Raw genomic sequence first — 16,245 nt, 5'->3', positions numbered from 1 at the left:
TCTAGTCCTGGCGGACTACTTTCAGAAATATTATCTTTTCCGGCATTAGCAAGTATTTGGCTAATAGGTGTGTGTTTCATTAAGGACCAAATGAGGCTTTTGAGTTACGTGTAGCAGTGGATAATGGCCGCTCATACTGTGATTTTCTGAACCATCCATTCTGTGGGTTCTTGACTTCTCCCCTCTTTGATTTTCTAATTCACTGGATTATGTGAGAGTAAAATGAGACCACATATATGAAAATGCGTTGTAAAAATGTACCTGCAATGGCTCTTTTGACACATGCAGCAAGACTGCTATTGTCCACCAATTCTTGTCTTTCACAATAGTAGAACCACTGATTTTTCCAGCCAAGTGCATGGTTATCAAAAAAAATTTCCCAGATCCCTTTGCAGATAGACATGGCCATGCGACTAAACTCTGTGCATCAGCAGATCGAATGTGACTTCTGGGTGCACCCTCTTCTTCACCTTGGTTGGAATGTGGTTGTGGCCATGCACTGTCTTGGGCCAGATGAATCAGGACAACACCTTAAGAGAAGTGACTCTTCAGTACCATCCCCGAACTTATTATACTTCGACAGTTATGTGAGAGAATTCATTTTCTAAGCTTATTTTAGCCACTATTATTTTGGGTCTCTGTTCTATATCCTAACATCTTATATCTTAATTAGTGCAAAACGGATGTGCCGAGAAGGTGTCATGGTTACTGTGATTTTCAGTCCCTAACTCTTAAGATGCTGGACCACTGCTTAGCTCAGTTGGCCAAAGCACAGTGCTCAGATCAGGAGTACCATCCCTGCCTGGGCTAGATAATTCCACACTGTTTCCAGCCACCTCTAGCAAACTCCTCTGTGCTGCAAATGAGAACATGGATAGATCTGGATGAATAAATCCCAACTATAGTAGGTGAGAAGATTTCAACGAGTGTGTCACCTATAAACAGTGGCACTGCATGAAAGACACAACTGAGAAATTGTACATGACCTTAACAGCCTGGTGTGAGTTGGTTAGGTTATTTTGGAGGTCAGTTTGGCAGTATATATTAAAGTTAAAAATGCTAATGCCCTATAACACAGCAATTTTACTTTTCAACATCTATCCTAGAGACAAACTCATCAATGTATGACAAGGTTATGTGCTAAGGGGAGTATTTGCATGGATACTCGGGCAACATTGACAGACATCTGTCTTTAGGATGTAGATGCGTACTTTGAAACTTTGTGCAGCTATTTGGTTTTAGTGAAACGATTCATTTACGCCGACCTATAATATATATATATAATTAGCGCATCAAACAAAGGATCTTACGGATGTTATCAATTAGGACTATGATAAAGTAAAAATTTAAATTAAAGGCATGAGTCAATTTTACATGGATACGGCAAATGTAATGAAGTCATAATTGAATGAGTTATGTTTGAAAAAAACTGACCTTCAGCATTATACAACAGGCTCTATTATTCTGTACCAAACTCAGCGTCTGAAGAATCGTTTTTACATCTGTCTTCTCCATACTCTGTGAACTCCCCAAAGGCATGGACGATCCCACTCTCCATTGGATGTCTCCTGTGCATAGAAGATTTTTAATGAGATGTTGCCTGTGCACTGAGTGACAATTGTTCTGACACTGCGAATTGTAAGATGGCTTTCCTCAATGACAGCCCTGGAAAGGTTATGGTGGAGTTGACCTGCTTGCTCTAGATCCGTGGTTCTTGACCTTGACACCTGGGGAGCTTCATAAACTCTTGATGTCCAGGATACACCCCAGACTAATTAACTCAGAATGTCTGGAAGTGGGGCCCAGGCCTCGATATTTTTCTAGTTCCCAAGGTACTCTCAACATGCGGCCAAAGCTGAAAAACACGGAGCTTGGCGATAAAACTGTCACCAGCTAGCTAAGTAACTGAAGGCCAGTCAATCTCAAAGAAAATGACACAGCATCAGTAGACTCTTAGGCTGTTAAGGACTTTGTTCTAGAATGTTCTTTCTGCCAGAATGCTTCGCCCCTTGGATACATGCTTGACTGACTCTCTCATCTCCTAAAGATCACGGCCAAATTCCACTTCCTTGCCAAGGCCTACCCTGACCACCATGTTTCATAAGCAGTCTACCTCCAATGCCCACCCCATGATGCTCCTGTTCACCCTTTTTCTGTCCTAATTTTTCCTTTTCCATAGTATTCATTATCTTCTACACATACAATTTACTTATTAATTATCTTTATTGTTAATGATTGTCTCACCCCTTTAGAATGTAAGCTTCTTGGGTATAGGGATCTTTGTCTTCTTTCTTCCCTAAATAACTCAAGAGCCTGGAAGAGTGCCAAGTACATGGTGGGCACTCAATAAATATCTGCTACATGAATAAAAATTAGAGCCAGAAAAAGCCTACTGGCTTGTTTGCTAAACCCAACCTTCTCATTGAACTCATGAGAAAATTGCAGCCCAGAGAGGAGAAGAAATGTATCCAGGGTCACAGTGCAAGGCAGTGGCTGAACGCACGACCAGCCTTAAACACTTTCACTCCCACACACAGGTTTACCGTTTCGACATGTGCAAACACTTCAAAACAGCACACCCGGAAGAGGAGCCTTTGTTTCCACCTCGAGGTTTCAAAAATCCGCTTTTTGCTTTGGGAGGGCATCATCAGCATTAGGCTTCGATGAATCCGATTCAAGATTTGGGAACACTGCTGCCTGCTGTCCATGTGATCACTCAGAACCTAGAGATCAGTTTTTACCAGGCTTTTTTTTTTTTTTTTTTTTTTTTGGAGCAATTTTTGGTTTTTTGTTTTCCTTAATCTGGGCTGAAAAAAAAAAGGCCCTGAGATCTGCGCTTTGGATTTTGTAAATGAGCCCGCTGCTCATCGCACTTTTCAGTAAGATAAGGCCCAAATGGCATTTGCAGAAATGCTCCACTATCTCTCAAGCAATCCAGCTCCTACGCGGGCCCCTTGGTAACAGCTTGGCAAATCCGCAAAAGGAATGCGACTATATAGTTTGTGTGTGGACAGCGGAGTTATTATGGCTTCCAAATTGCCTAGCAGGTCATTAATCATAGGCCAAGATAGGCCATCGCAGCCACAAGCGCAGTGAAAGCGCCCAGCATAATGCCAGCGAAATCACGTTTAACATGCAGCTCTTGCCGGCATAGATATGGAAGGGGGGAAGGGAAGGAAAAAAATCATTCCCCTTTTAGGAAAGAAAACTTCTACTTATCTTTGATTTGCATTCAGCCCTCTCTCAATAGTCCTTAAGCCTGTTATTTAATTCATTTTGGTGCCAGGGTTCATCACAAAGCAAAAACCCTAAGCGAGACCTATGCAGTCTGTGACCTCCAAACCCCCTGTCTTTTCTTGTCAGTTCTATGTCATTTGTGCAGTTGAACTCCACCAATTTGAAATGCTGACCTCTTCCACAGACAACCTTATTCTCCTCCAGTGAAAGAAAGGCCCGGAGCCGACAAACCACTCAAGCGGGAGATGGCAAGAAAAAAGTGATTGACTCGTAAATCAATTTCCACAGCCCACCCAAAACCCACACACACTGAATTTGTATAAATTTAAAAAAATTTTTTTGCTGAATGGATTTATAAAGAAGAGGGCTCCAAGAACAAAATGAAAAATTATGAATTAGGGATGGAAAGGATGGAAGCCGAAACCCCGCCCCAATGGGCCAGAGCGAAGCAGAGGACTTCTCCACTTCTTTCACACCTGGACTGTTTGAAAAGTTGAAAATAAAATGCGGGAATATATTTCCATGTCACTGACAAAGGCAGCAAAAGAGAAGGGGATTGTTGAGACTTCCAGATAAACAGGTCTTAAGTTACATATGTATGTACATATGTTTATGGCCCATCTGCCTTGTGCTATCTGTGTGTACGTACACTGCTGGGCCCAGGTCCTGCCTGCCCCAAATATAGAGCTAGGAAATCCCCTGTGACCTGTGGCTTTACATAGCGAATATTTTTTCATGCCATTTCTATCATTCTTAGAGTTTAGATCTTTTTCCATCAAAACCAGTCACCAGCATTACAATGTTATTTAATTAAAATCTGCATTTACTGAGCACCTACTATGTGTCTGCACTAAGCATTGAGTAGATAAAGCACAGTCTCTTTCCCAAATACCTAACAGTCTAGTGTGAAAACAAAATATAAAAGCCCCTTTTTATAGAAAAAAAAAATATATATATACACACATACATACGAGAATAGAAATATGAGTTTCTCCTTTACATGGATCAGTTTTCCTTAAATTTTCCCTCCACATGCTTATTTTCCTGCTAGGATTTTCTTAAGCTGAGAAATAAAAGTCCCAAGTCAGTTTGCATTTTGCTATAGGCTATTCTTTCTGTTCCCTAGACCTTCTGACACCTAAAGAGAAAAAATGAATAGTTCTCTTTTTGTGTTCTGAAAATTGAGGGTTTCTCCCTATTATGAAGCACACGCTAATAATCCCTTTTATTTCAGTTACTTTTAAGACTCATGAAACATTGTTAGACAATTAATGAGAATTCACAAATTGTTATAGTTGAGTGAGATGAGACATCATGGAATTTCCTGGCTCCTTTTCTTAAAAGCTATTGTTCTCAGAGTTGCAAAACGCTCAGTGAAACTCCTGGTGGTCAATATAAAAATTGTCAACATTTCTCTTCTTGATACAGCAGAGTCTACTTTAAAAAAGAAAAAGTGATTCTGGCAATTTTTCTGGATTTTAAATGCAATAACAATCCTTTTATTTTTCTCATTTCTCCACTCTTAGAAAAAAGGAAGGACTGTAATCAAATAAGTTAGGGAAAATTGTGATAAGGGCAACTAAATAACAACAGAATATGTAAAAGTTCCAGAGGAAAAGTGATTAATCTGTGTAAGGTTAGGTCAAGGAAGGCTTCCTGGGGGAAGTGATGTTTGAGCTGGAACTTAAAGGGCAAATGAATACACCAGACCAACAAAAGAGGATGTGTGCAAAGGTGGTGAGAAGGAAAAGCAGGGCGTTTGCAGGACTACAAGCTGTTTGGTATTGCTAGGATATAAAGGTCAACAGGGATGACGGAGATTTGGGTGGGGCTGCAGCAGAAGTTAGGTCGTCAACCATTCGTTAGAATAGAAGTTCCATGAGAGTATCCACCACGTTTGCTTTATTCAGTATTGTATGGACACTGCCTAGCTTGATACTGGCACGTAGTTGGAAGTTCCATGAATATTTGTAGAGTCAGTAAATTAGCTACTTTCATGAGCAGTGGTGAAACCATAGAAACATTTTAAACAAGAGATATATATGATCACGTGTCGGAAAGATCACTTTTGTGTCTACATATCGTTTCTAAAGGAATCAGTGGCCACAATGTGGAGGATGGGTTGGAGTGACAAGAACAAGGAGATTCCTTAAGAGTCAGAGGTCCAGGGAGAAATGGTAAGGTCCTGATCAAAGGCAGAAACAATGGGGCTGAGAAAGCAGGAGCTGAATCTAACAGATAAATAGAGGGTATATTAAAAGTCTGGAAACAGAAAAAATGTATTTAATCAATACATTTGTTACGTTTTCAAATAACATGCTTCGTATGTTTCCTTCAACCTCCAGACACCTTTACAGGCAAAATACCTCTAAATTTAAAGCCTCATGGGCGTAATCATTAATCTGGGGGGAAAGTCCAATAAAAAATTGGAATATTTTCCCTGTTTTTATAGATTTTCAGACATTATAATATAGAATCTTTTGGATTTAGGGTTGCTCAGCAGGTGCCAGTCGGAGAGGATGAGAGAGAGGATTAGAAATGATTCTTGAGTTTCTGGATGAAGATATTGAGTGAGTGGCAATATCAGAAACCAAGGTTTAGAAAGCAAACTGGCATGTTCTTTCAACCAACATATTCAGAGCCTACTAAACGCCTAATGAGGGGTGGATTGAGACCCTTAGAAGTGATAGGGATGGGAAAAAATAGGAAAGACTGAGAATATAGTTCAAACATCAATGCCAGTGCTACGGGCTTAAATGCAGATTCTAGTAACGAAAGGAACTAGTTAGAAAAGACTCTCCCAGTCTTTTTTCTTTTAATTTATTTTCGGCTGCTTTGGGTCTTTGTTGCTGCGCAAGGGCTCTTCTCTTGTTGCGACGAGCGGGGGCTACTCTTTGTTGCGGTGCAGTGGCTTCTCTTGTTGCAGAGCATGGGCTCTAGGCACGGGGGCTTCAGTAGTTGTGGCTCACAGGCTTAGTTGCTCTGTGGCATGTGGAATCTTCCCAGACCAGAGCTTGAACCCGTGTCCCCTGCACTGGCAGGCGGATTCTTAACCACTGCGCCACCAGGGAAGTCCAGATTCTCACAGTCTTGATGGTTTGAAATCCTTGCAATCTGACTGAGAACATAATTTCAAAAGGATATATACCTGGCATTCTCTCCATGCATTCTAATCTTGGATGTACCCCTTACTAGCTGTGTGATGTTGGGCAAGTCATTTGATAACTCCAGGATGCCGTTTCGTCATCTGTAGCTCAAGAGATTGAGGAAACCTCTTACGTACTTCCACCTTTAAACATGCAATGGCTCCTTAAGTGAAACTGATGACACTGTGTTGAGAAATCTGACCTATTTTCCAACTTCAAAGTACAAACAAATAAAGAAGACTGAAAGGATTTGGAGCGGATGCCAGCTTGTTGGTTGGGTCCACGAACTGGTGCAAAGCAACTCCTGGGGTAAAATCTAATGTAAAGAGACCTTGAATCTCCTTGAGACCCAGTATCCATCCTCCTCTTCTACTTTATTAACAGAATCCCACTTGTGTTTGAAGCAGCAATATCCCTGCTTTTAAAAGCCTATTCCTGGCTTCTTTGGCCCCTTCCATTAGCCATTGGTTATAGTTCTGACCTAAGAGGTATAATTGGGACTTACTGAGGGGACTTACAGGAAAGCATTTTAGAGGAGAGCAGCTTTAGCCAGCACAACCTTCTGCTCTTTATTTTTCCCCTTCTTGCCTAGAAAGCAGACATGATCTGGAGCCAGAACAATCGTCCTGGGACCACAAGACACAAAGCCAACGCTCAGTGAGGATGGAAAGCTAGTCAGCACCTGTGGCCTGAGAGCATTGTGGGCCATCATACTAACCTCGATTACTATATCCAGCTTCTTCCTCGGGAGGGAGGAAGGAAGATCCCTCATAGTTCATTTTACCATCACAGGTTGGATTTCCTGCACACGCCATCAGACCTATTTCTGGTAAAAGTGATGACTGACCTCCCTCATAGAGTGATGCTTAAGCCCATTTCCCTGCAACATGTGCTGGGGAGAAACTGATACAATAAATGAGTGCCCCCAGAAAAAAAAAAAGACAAAACGAACTGAATGTCCTCTAGGACAGAGACCATGTTTTCTTCATCTTTATAGCCCCACTGCTCAGTGTAGACATGGCATACTTCAGGATCACAATTTCTATGACTTAAATTAATGATGAAAAGAGGAAACCATCTTTTCCCACCAAGGAGTTATTTTACCTCTATGATAGCAAACATTCACACCTGATGATTTGCCATTAAGTCCATTGGACTGACTCTCCTCCCTCCCCAGGTCACATAAAACCAATCTATGGGGACATCACATAGAACACATAAGAAGCTACTGATTATTTCACCAGTGTGGCTGACATGTCCTTAAGGAAAAACCAATAGCCAGGCTCCTGGAGTAAACTAAATGCCCTTCTGATACCATCCATACCCAGCAATGATGACACTTGCCCTAAAAGGTGTGACGGTGCAGCAGAGCTTAGGAGAGGAGTACCTGGGAGACCCAGGGGCGCCCTGGGGTGATCGTGCAGGAGGACAGAAGATGAAGGAGGCTCTTCTCCTTCTCCTCTGCCACACTCCTCACCTGGAGGGGGCTCAACTGAACTTCAGATCTGAACTACAATTCTATTTACAAGATATTAACCCCCTACCTAGGAAAGAGTTTTCATAGTGGAACCAGCAGCTACCAGGAGCAAAATAATCAGATGAGAGATGTCTTGCCACAGTGCAATTTAAACAATTGTGGCTATCACCACCTGAACCCATCTCCAGCCATAACTCAAAGGCAAGTTTCTCAAGTTGCCCTAAGTTGTCACCACTATCAACACCCTAGAGCAAGGATATGAAATCTATGATCTGAAAGCCAAAGCCTGTTTCTGTATAAAAAAAAAAATTATTGGAACACAACCATACTTTTTAATTTACATATTGTTCCTGTTGCTCTTGTACTAAAATAGCAGAAAATATTTACTTGCTACCCTTTATGGAAATAGTTGACCGACCCCTGCTCTAAAAGCTGCTTGTCTTTTTGCTGTTGTTGTTTGTTATTTGGTTTGGTTTGGTTTGCGGCTGTCCAGCATCTGAGCACCTTTCCATTGGAGGTTCTTAAGCATTTTGGTAGAAAGCAGAGTCCGTCTCCTACTATAAAAGTGGGCAAGGTCAGACACCACCTTCCTGGCCTCCCTTGCATCTATAATGTCTCAAGTAATCAGAAGCTCCCTCCCCAGATGTAGACTTGACAGCTAGTGTCATAAAGAAGCAAGGACAGGGGCCTCCCTGGTGGCGCAGTGGCTGAGAGTCCGCCTGCCGATGCAGGGTACGCAGGTTCGTGCCCCAGTCCGGGAGGATCCCGCGTGCCGCAGAGCGGCTGGGCCCGTGAGCCATGGCCGCTGAGCCTGCGCGTCCGGAGCCTGTGCTCCGCAACGGGAGAGGCCACAACAGTGAGAGGCCCGCATACTGAAGAAAAAAAAAAAGAAGCAAGGACAGCAGAGAATCCATCTTTGTCACAATGGCAGCTGGGGGGCTACGGCTACAGCCAGCCAGTTTCTAGGCAGCAGTGGCCCCATCAGTCCCAGCAGGACATCCAGTGTCGAGTCCTGGAGATGGTGTCAGTATAGACAGTGGCGTCCGGAGGCTGGAGGGAGAGTGGCGGCAGCCTCATCCCGCGATTGTGGGGAATGGCTTTATCCATGATTTTGGCTTCTGCTCAGCCTCACCTTTTCTAGCCCACTTTCTGACCCTCGAATAAGCCTTTTCAGTAATTCCAGGAATGACTCAAATCCTCTTGATAAATTTCTTTTCAGTTTCAATCAGCCAGAGTTTATTTCTGTTGCTTGCCACCGTGAGCTCTGATGGATAAAAACATCTACTCTTTTTAATGTTCGTAGAGCAACTAGCAGATTAAAAATCAGCATCACGTAACCTGTTTTGTTCTTGTGACAACCCTGTGAAGTGTGGTTTTAGCCCACTTAACAGATGAAGAAGCTGAGGCTAAGTGAGGTTAAGCGATCTCTTTGAGTCAGCACTGGAATCCCTTTCTACTGTGCCAAACAGGCAGAACTCCTTTTATATAACATCAGGCACATGCTCATCGGTTTCACTTATCAATTAAACAAATCCCTTCTCTTCTTCAAAGCCCACAGAGGGCTGAAAGCTCTGTTTCTGCTTACCAGCATCTTGTCATTTTTCACCTCCTTTATTCTAAGTCCAGGTGGCTTTATTTTTTCATTTGAAAATGTCATCACCACGTCATTAGCAATGCACTGTTACCTGACAGTAGGAAGAAGCGTCCCCAGGCCATATGGCTGAGTTTAATCTACATGGTCACGGTGTAATCCCGTTGAAATGGCTTCCCTTTGCAATCAAAACCGAATTTCACACTTTACCAAGATGGGGACAGCTCTCTTCTTCCCCAGAGTAATATAGATCTCCCCAGGCAGCCAAGGCCAATGGAAATGGCTTTCTTCTCTAGGCCAGCAGCAGGTGGGGGGCAGGGCTGGGAGGTCAGCATGGATAGGCAGAGAATGGAAGGGAGTCAGAGTCTAGAGTAATCCTCTGTATTCCCCATGCACGGATTACCACTGGGGACATTCGACCCCCGGCACCTGGGAAAAGTAAATTTGGAATAGAAGTCACCTTTATCCAACTGGCGGTTTTATCATTGTTGCTGCTTCTAAAGTTAGTTATCTGATATATCTCCAGAAGGGCTACAATTAAAACCACTGTCCAGAGCATGTAGTTAATCAGGATCTCCAGGAACACGTATTTCAAGCAGACATCCTCCTGCGTTCATTATAAAGCCGTCATCTCAGACCAGTGTGTGAGAATCACTGATGTAAATAGATATAAAAAAGTATTTGAACGTCACTGGGATGAAGAACAAGCAGCATGAAAGAATGTGACATCACTTACAATTGGTAAAGTTGTTTGTTTGTTTAAAATACAATAATATCTAGTGGGTACTCATCATTGCTGGTGAAATTGTAACTGATTCCACCTGTCTGAAAGCAATTGTAGGCGATATGAATCCAAAAGCCTTCAGAAAGCACGTTTCCTTTAACAAAACAGTTCTCCTTCAGATGTGTCTTGGGGACATAATCTTGTGTAATTGTTTGGTTATAAGGTTTTTCATTTCAGAATTTATTCACAAATAGCAAAAAAAATAAAATAAAGAGAACAAAACCTCTCTGTGTAAAACTACAGATTGTTTAAGATGTTATTCTATCAACATTTAAAATTATGTTGTAGAAGACTATTTGAGGATTCAGAAACGTGTAACTACCAGATTTTGGAGTGTCTTTCTTACCTCATAAACTGTAAGGGCTGGGATTGTGTTGGTCTTTTCCAGTACTGTATCCTGAGGGCCTAGAATAGGGCCTGGGAAAATATTTGCTGAATTAATGACTAAACTGATTAATGTTCATATTTTTAAAAAATATGTTCATAGTTTAAAAAGTGAATTGTATGATGCCACTTTGTCAAAAAATATATAGATAATTAGACTGAGTGGTTTCCTTTGGTTGGTAGAGTTATAGGTGATGGCTATTCTCTTCTTTTCACTTATAACAAGATACTTATTATCTCGCAGATATATTTCCATGTCATTAAACATAAATCTACATCACCATTTAAAATTCTGTACCATATAGCTTTCTATGAGCCTGCCAATATATATTTGAACAAATACTTCCACACTGAAGTTTCAGGTTGTGTTATGTTCTTCAACACTATAAAAAATACCACTACTACAACAACAAACACTCTTTGCTGTGTGTCTTTTAAGCATGTCTGATGGTTTTCCTTAGAAAAAGTACCTAGAATTAGAATTAGCATGTCTGTTTTCATCTGTAGAGGCTCTCTAGCAACAAATCGGCTGTTCTCTGAAATATATACCCTCTTCAGACGCCACAGAATAAATCCCCTTCATTTGTGTGTCCCAGAGAAGCAGGGTAATATTCTTGAGAATGGGGAGATGGGTGCAGATGGGTGTAGGCCTCTTCTTGGTTGGTCCAACAGGAAAAGACTGGGGAAGGAGACTGCCTAGTACAGGTGCGGCTTCTCTCCCAAGTTTAGCTTCCGTGCCCTTGGGAAGTGGAGATATTATGAACTATCTGAATGCTGATGCTGGACCGGTCCAGCCTGGCCCCCTCCTAGGGCTGTGGTGTTTGCTCATTCTGTCTTTTCATGGGAAAGATCCCATCGTTAGTTTATACAAACCACCTTTGGCTACGTTGCCGTGGTTACACAAACTGTACAGTTTTCACTTCAGCAGTCTTACATTAGTTGCTTGGGGAATGGCGTGTTCATAGAGTTGGTCTGCATTTCAAACATGACTGCATTCTAAACATCTTTAGCCAATGGAATATTTTCATAAAATCCCTCAAAAGTAGACCTTGTGTTTACACTCCTCCATTATTCATGGCCAGCAGTCTGTGAGGTAATGATTGTATATCAAGGACAGAATCTGTCTTCGGGAAGATGAAGAAGGTTACTCAGAGAAGGAGGAAAACAGGAAAATGTGGGAGACACAAACAAGGCCATGAAGCTCATCCCTACTCTCTGGAAACCAAACCATTCACACCAGGAATCAGTGGAGAAACACTCACTGGGAAGCTGACCACCTGTTGCAGAATTGGGACACATTCCCTGGATTATAAACTTTTCTTGCTTGCTTTCTTTTTTTTTTTAATTGGTGTCTTGGAACTTGGAAGAGCTGACTGCTGGGTGGCAACAGCAAGCCTGGAGATTTGGAAGTTGATGCACATCTAAATAATCTAAATAATAGTGACAGATGCAATGGAAGTGGTGGCCATTCCTTGAATTTCTATGAATGGTTTTCTGAAGATTTTCCTTCTAAGACCTGGGAAGAGGCCAGAGCTCTGAAGCACTTCAGAATGCTGAGAGAACAAGGCTCCTGGAGGGGAGCCCAGTGGCCAGTTCTAGCCTCTAGTGCTCACTTTCTTCCAGCAAAGCCATCACCCCTTGGAGGTTCATTTTTGTCTTCCACGAACTGGGCTGAGATTTCCTCCCTGCCTCACCAGGGGTGGTAAGCAACAGCAAAACCAGAGAATGACCGCTCACCTCTCAGAGGCACTGAAACACTTCCACGCCACCAGGCAGTCTCCCCAACACCCATGAACATGGACTCTGCTTTAGCTCACACCATCCTTGTGGCCTGACCACCACAGAACAACAGGAGACAAAATTCCCTGATGTTTTCGCTATATATGTTTCACGAATTTCATTTTCAACAGAATTTTCTTGAGCACCTACTATGTGCTAGATACTATGCTAGGCACTTCTGCATAGTCTATTTCATTCTATCTTTATAATTAGCCTCACACAGAGGTGTTATTACCTCCACTTATGCAGATGAGGAAACAAAGATTTGTGATGATGCATGGAGAATCCCAGCAAAGTCTCTTGATCCCCAAATCAAGTATCTTCCAGAACAAAATTATGTTCAAAGAAAATCAAAAGGAATCTAAGGAATCCCTCCCTTCCTCCCTCCTTTCATTTCTCCCTTTCTTCCCTCTTCCCTTGCTTTCACATGCTTTCGAGTGTCAGGCATGTGCCAGAACATTCTGAAAGCAGGGAATATTTTTGGCAATCCAGGGACGATGGCAGAGAACATGCTCTCATACTGGTGGGGTTTTCAGAAGCAGACAAACATCGAGTTGGTCTTCGGATCTCATTGAAGAAACTATGGGCTGGATTATGGTGGACAGAACATGGAATTTGGAGTCAGACAAACATGAGTTCAGATTCTGACCCTGCCACTACCTGGCTTTGTGATCATGGACAAGTCACATAGCGTCCCTCAGCCCCTCAGTGTTTTCATCCGTAAGGCAAATATATATAATAATCCACCACCTTATAGGATTGCCCTGATTATGAGCAAAATAAGATGCCCGGCGCTTGGAAAATGCTCAGTAACAGGAGATGAGGGTGTAGCCACTTTAACTATATCCTTTGTAAGAAAAGGCCTTGCTCTCCTGCTCTGGGCCGGGAGGTCTGTTCATCTGTCCATCCTCACACCCATCTCCTATGGCCTCTCCCAGGCATCTTGTGCTGATTCTTCCAAAGAAGAAGCTGGGAGTGTCCCCTCGCATCTGACACTGCTGAAACCGCACTCAGGTGGCCTCCGGCTTCTTTGGCTTTGAAACCCCTGCTCCTTTGGCTGTCGGGCGCTTCAAGCGGTGGAGGGCCAATTCGCCATGGCGGTTTGTATCTGCAGCCGGGCTGACAGGCTGGGAGAGGAAGGCGTTAATGTTTTCTGACAGGCGACCCCTAATTGTGGGAGCTTTTCTTCTTGGGCTTTCTGTGAAATTCTGACTTAGGCGAGCGGCATAACAAAATGGGAGGGCATTGAGCCCGGCTTGCACTACACTGAGCTGGGGGGAGGAGGGGGGTCCGGGGGCCGATGCTGGCCCAGCATTATTCATGAAGATTTTCAGCTGTTTTTGTCTTTTAACTAAACTTTGAGTTTGATCAGAGGGCTGGCCGGCCTCCCTTTCGCCAAAGGCCCCGCTGGCACCTGGACAATGGACGCAGACTGTTTTTCCTGGTACAAGAGCAGAGCTGGGGGAGGCCGAGGGCTGTGTGTCCCGGGGGTGGGAAGGGAGGGCTGGGCGGCGGGCGGGGGCAGGTTTACTTCTGTCCTGGTCTTGGGCAGAGGGGTGGTTACTGATAGAATTTCCAGCTCCCCCCAACACAGGCAGTCACCCTCTGACTGCTGAACTTCTAGGCTCTACAACTTCATCCATGAAAGTGCACACAGCTGCTGGTTCTCCCGTTTGCTGTTCAAATGCCACACTCCCTTCCCCTCCAAATAGCTTTCTTCTGCTCTGTCTCCCCACTGCACTCCCTCCTTCCAAAGGGCCCACTGGCTGGAGAAGGTTCCAGTCTACGAGTGTCCACTGCACTCCCTCCTTCCAAAGGGCCCACTGGCTGGAAAAGTTTCCAGTCTACAAGTGTTTGGGTGGTGCTGCCTTTATTGTTATTATTATTATTGTAAATAACGACGGCAAAGAGCAAATAAGTGAAGAAAGGAGAGGGAGAAGGTGACTCGGATGATAGTTAGAGACCCAAAGAAAGGCAGGCGGAAGTGCTGCGCCCAGGAAAGGATTTAGGAGCCCAGAGGCGGTGGTGCTGGGCAGACCCCAGCGGCGGTGCAGCTTCCCTGCCTGCAGGGGAGCAGGGAGTGGGTTGGGCGCGAGATGCTCTCCAAGTGCTCTCGCTTTTGGCAGGTGCCAAGCTTTTTGTCCCCTGCATCCACTTCCTGCCCGGACAGCCCGGACCCAGGGCCCAGTCCTCTCCAACGTACTGTGCAGAAAGTGACTCCCTTCAAGGAGTGCGGGTTGGCGCCTTTCCCCCCATCTCGTCCCCAAAATAGCCCTGGTCGCCAGCGCATCAAAGGCGGCTTTGTGAGCGGCCGCCTGCAGGCTGCCTGGAGGGGGGCGCACGTGGGACGTTCTGGGAGCGCGTCCCACTCCCCTCTCCAACCTCTCTCTCTTCTTTCATTCATTCTTCTCTCCTCTCCTGCTTTGTCTCTATCTCCCTCTTGTTTTCCTCCTCGTCTTTATCTCTCCATCCCTCCCTCTCTCCTCCCCTCCCCCACCTTTCCTCGTTTTTTCCCTCCTCCTCCTCTCTCTTCTCCCCCCTCCCTTCTCTCCCTCTCCCTCTCTTCCAATCTCTTTCTCTCGCTCTCCTTTTTCTCTCCATCTCTTCTCCCTCTCTCCCTTCCTCCACCTTTGTCTCTCTCTCTCGCTCTCTCTCTCTCTCTCTTTCTCTCTCACCTCCGTCCTCTTCCTTTTCCCCACCTCTTCCCTCCAAGCGGGGGACCAAGCTTTCTCTCCCCTCCCCCCCCACCTCCCCCATCCCTGCCGTCAGGTAGCCGGGCGAGGCCCAGGCGCGCGCTGCTGACAGCGGACGCATGCCTGCAGCCAATCAATGCCCGGATGCGCTGCTGCTTGAATAAATCATTAAGCCTGACACGCGCTCGGGCCCGCGCTCTGCGCTGCAACTTGCTTCCTGCCATTAACCTACACACCCTCTTTTGTAACAACCTAATCTTGCATACAAAGGAAGTAGGAATATAACTTCAACCTGCGCTGTAGCCCAGCCCTTGGCATCCGCAGTGGGAAAAAGAACGTTAGTGTCCGCGAATCCACGTCCCTCCTTACCTTTGAGTCCGGATAACCGGGAGTTTCTGAGGAAATCCGAAAACAAATCATTTCTTGGTCCAGGAGTGGAGAGCGGGAGAAAAAAGTTCAGAGACTTCTCAACAATAGGAAAGGGGAAACAGCGTTGAGGGCATTTACTACATCAGAGAAGCGTCCATAGTGTTTTAAAAAGAGGTTGCCGTAAAACAAGCTCGGAGAGCTCGCTCTGGAAGATATAAAATAAGACAAGTCCTAGAAATGTTGACAGAATTTAATCATGTGTCTCTCCCTTTTTAAATGAGTGCGTAAATGGGTGAGGGAATGAATGGGTGAACGAAAGCATGAACGGCTGCCCAACAGCAGCGTGGTCTTTGTTTATCTTGGGGGAAAGTTCCCAGCACCACCCCTCTACCTGGTTCAGGAAGCGCGTGAGAAGCGGTATCCCTTGTGCTGATAGAGTCAGAGACAGCTCTGAAGCCCTTTCATTTTCTATTCGTCTGGTGATCTATGCAAGGGAAGGCATTTTCCAGAAGAGAAAACTGAAATTGACTTCTTTTACAAACTTTCAAGTAAGTCATTCCCAGCGCCAAAAGGTAAAGTGATCTTCCAGAGTTTGGTTTTGAATAGAGCTAGGTTCACCTCTGCCCTACGAAGTTTCTATGAGTCCCTGAAAATCTTACACAAAACGAGTATATCCCTGAGGTCCTGTGGGAGAATAACCTGGGTATCAGCCAGGGTCAGCAGGAGCCGGTAGCACACTTGAAAGGGCAAATGAAAAGAGTTTAATGGAGAGACGGAGGTGGGTG

The sequence above is a fragment of the Pseudorca crassidens genome, chromosome 11 (genome assembly GCF_039906515.1).
Source record: "Pseudorca crassidens isolate mPseCra1 chromosome 11, mPseCra1.hap1, whole genome shotgun sequence".
In the NCBI taxonomy this organism is placed as follows: domain Eukaryota; kingdom Metazoa; phylum Chordata; class Mammalia; order Artiodactyla; family Delphinidae; genus Pseudorca; species Pseudorca crassidens.
This window is presented reverse-complemented; position numbering follows the sequence as displayed.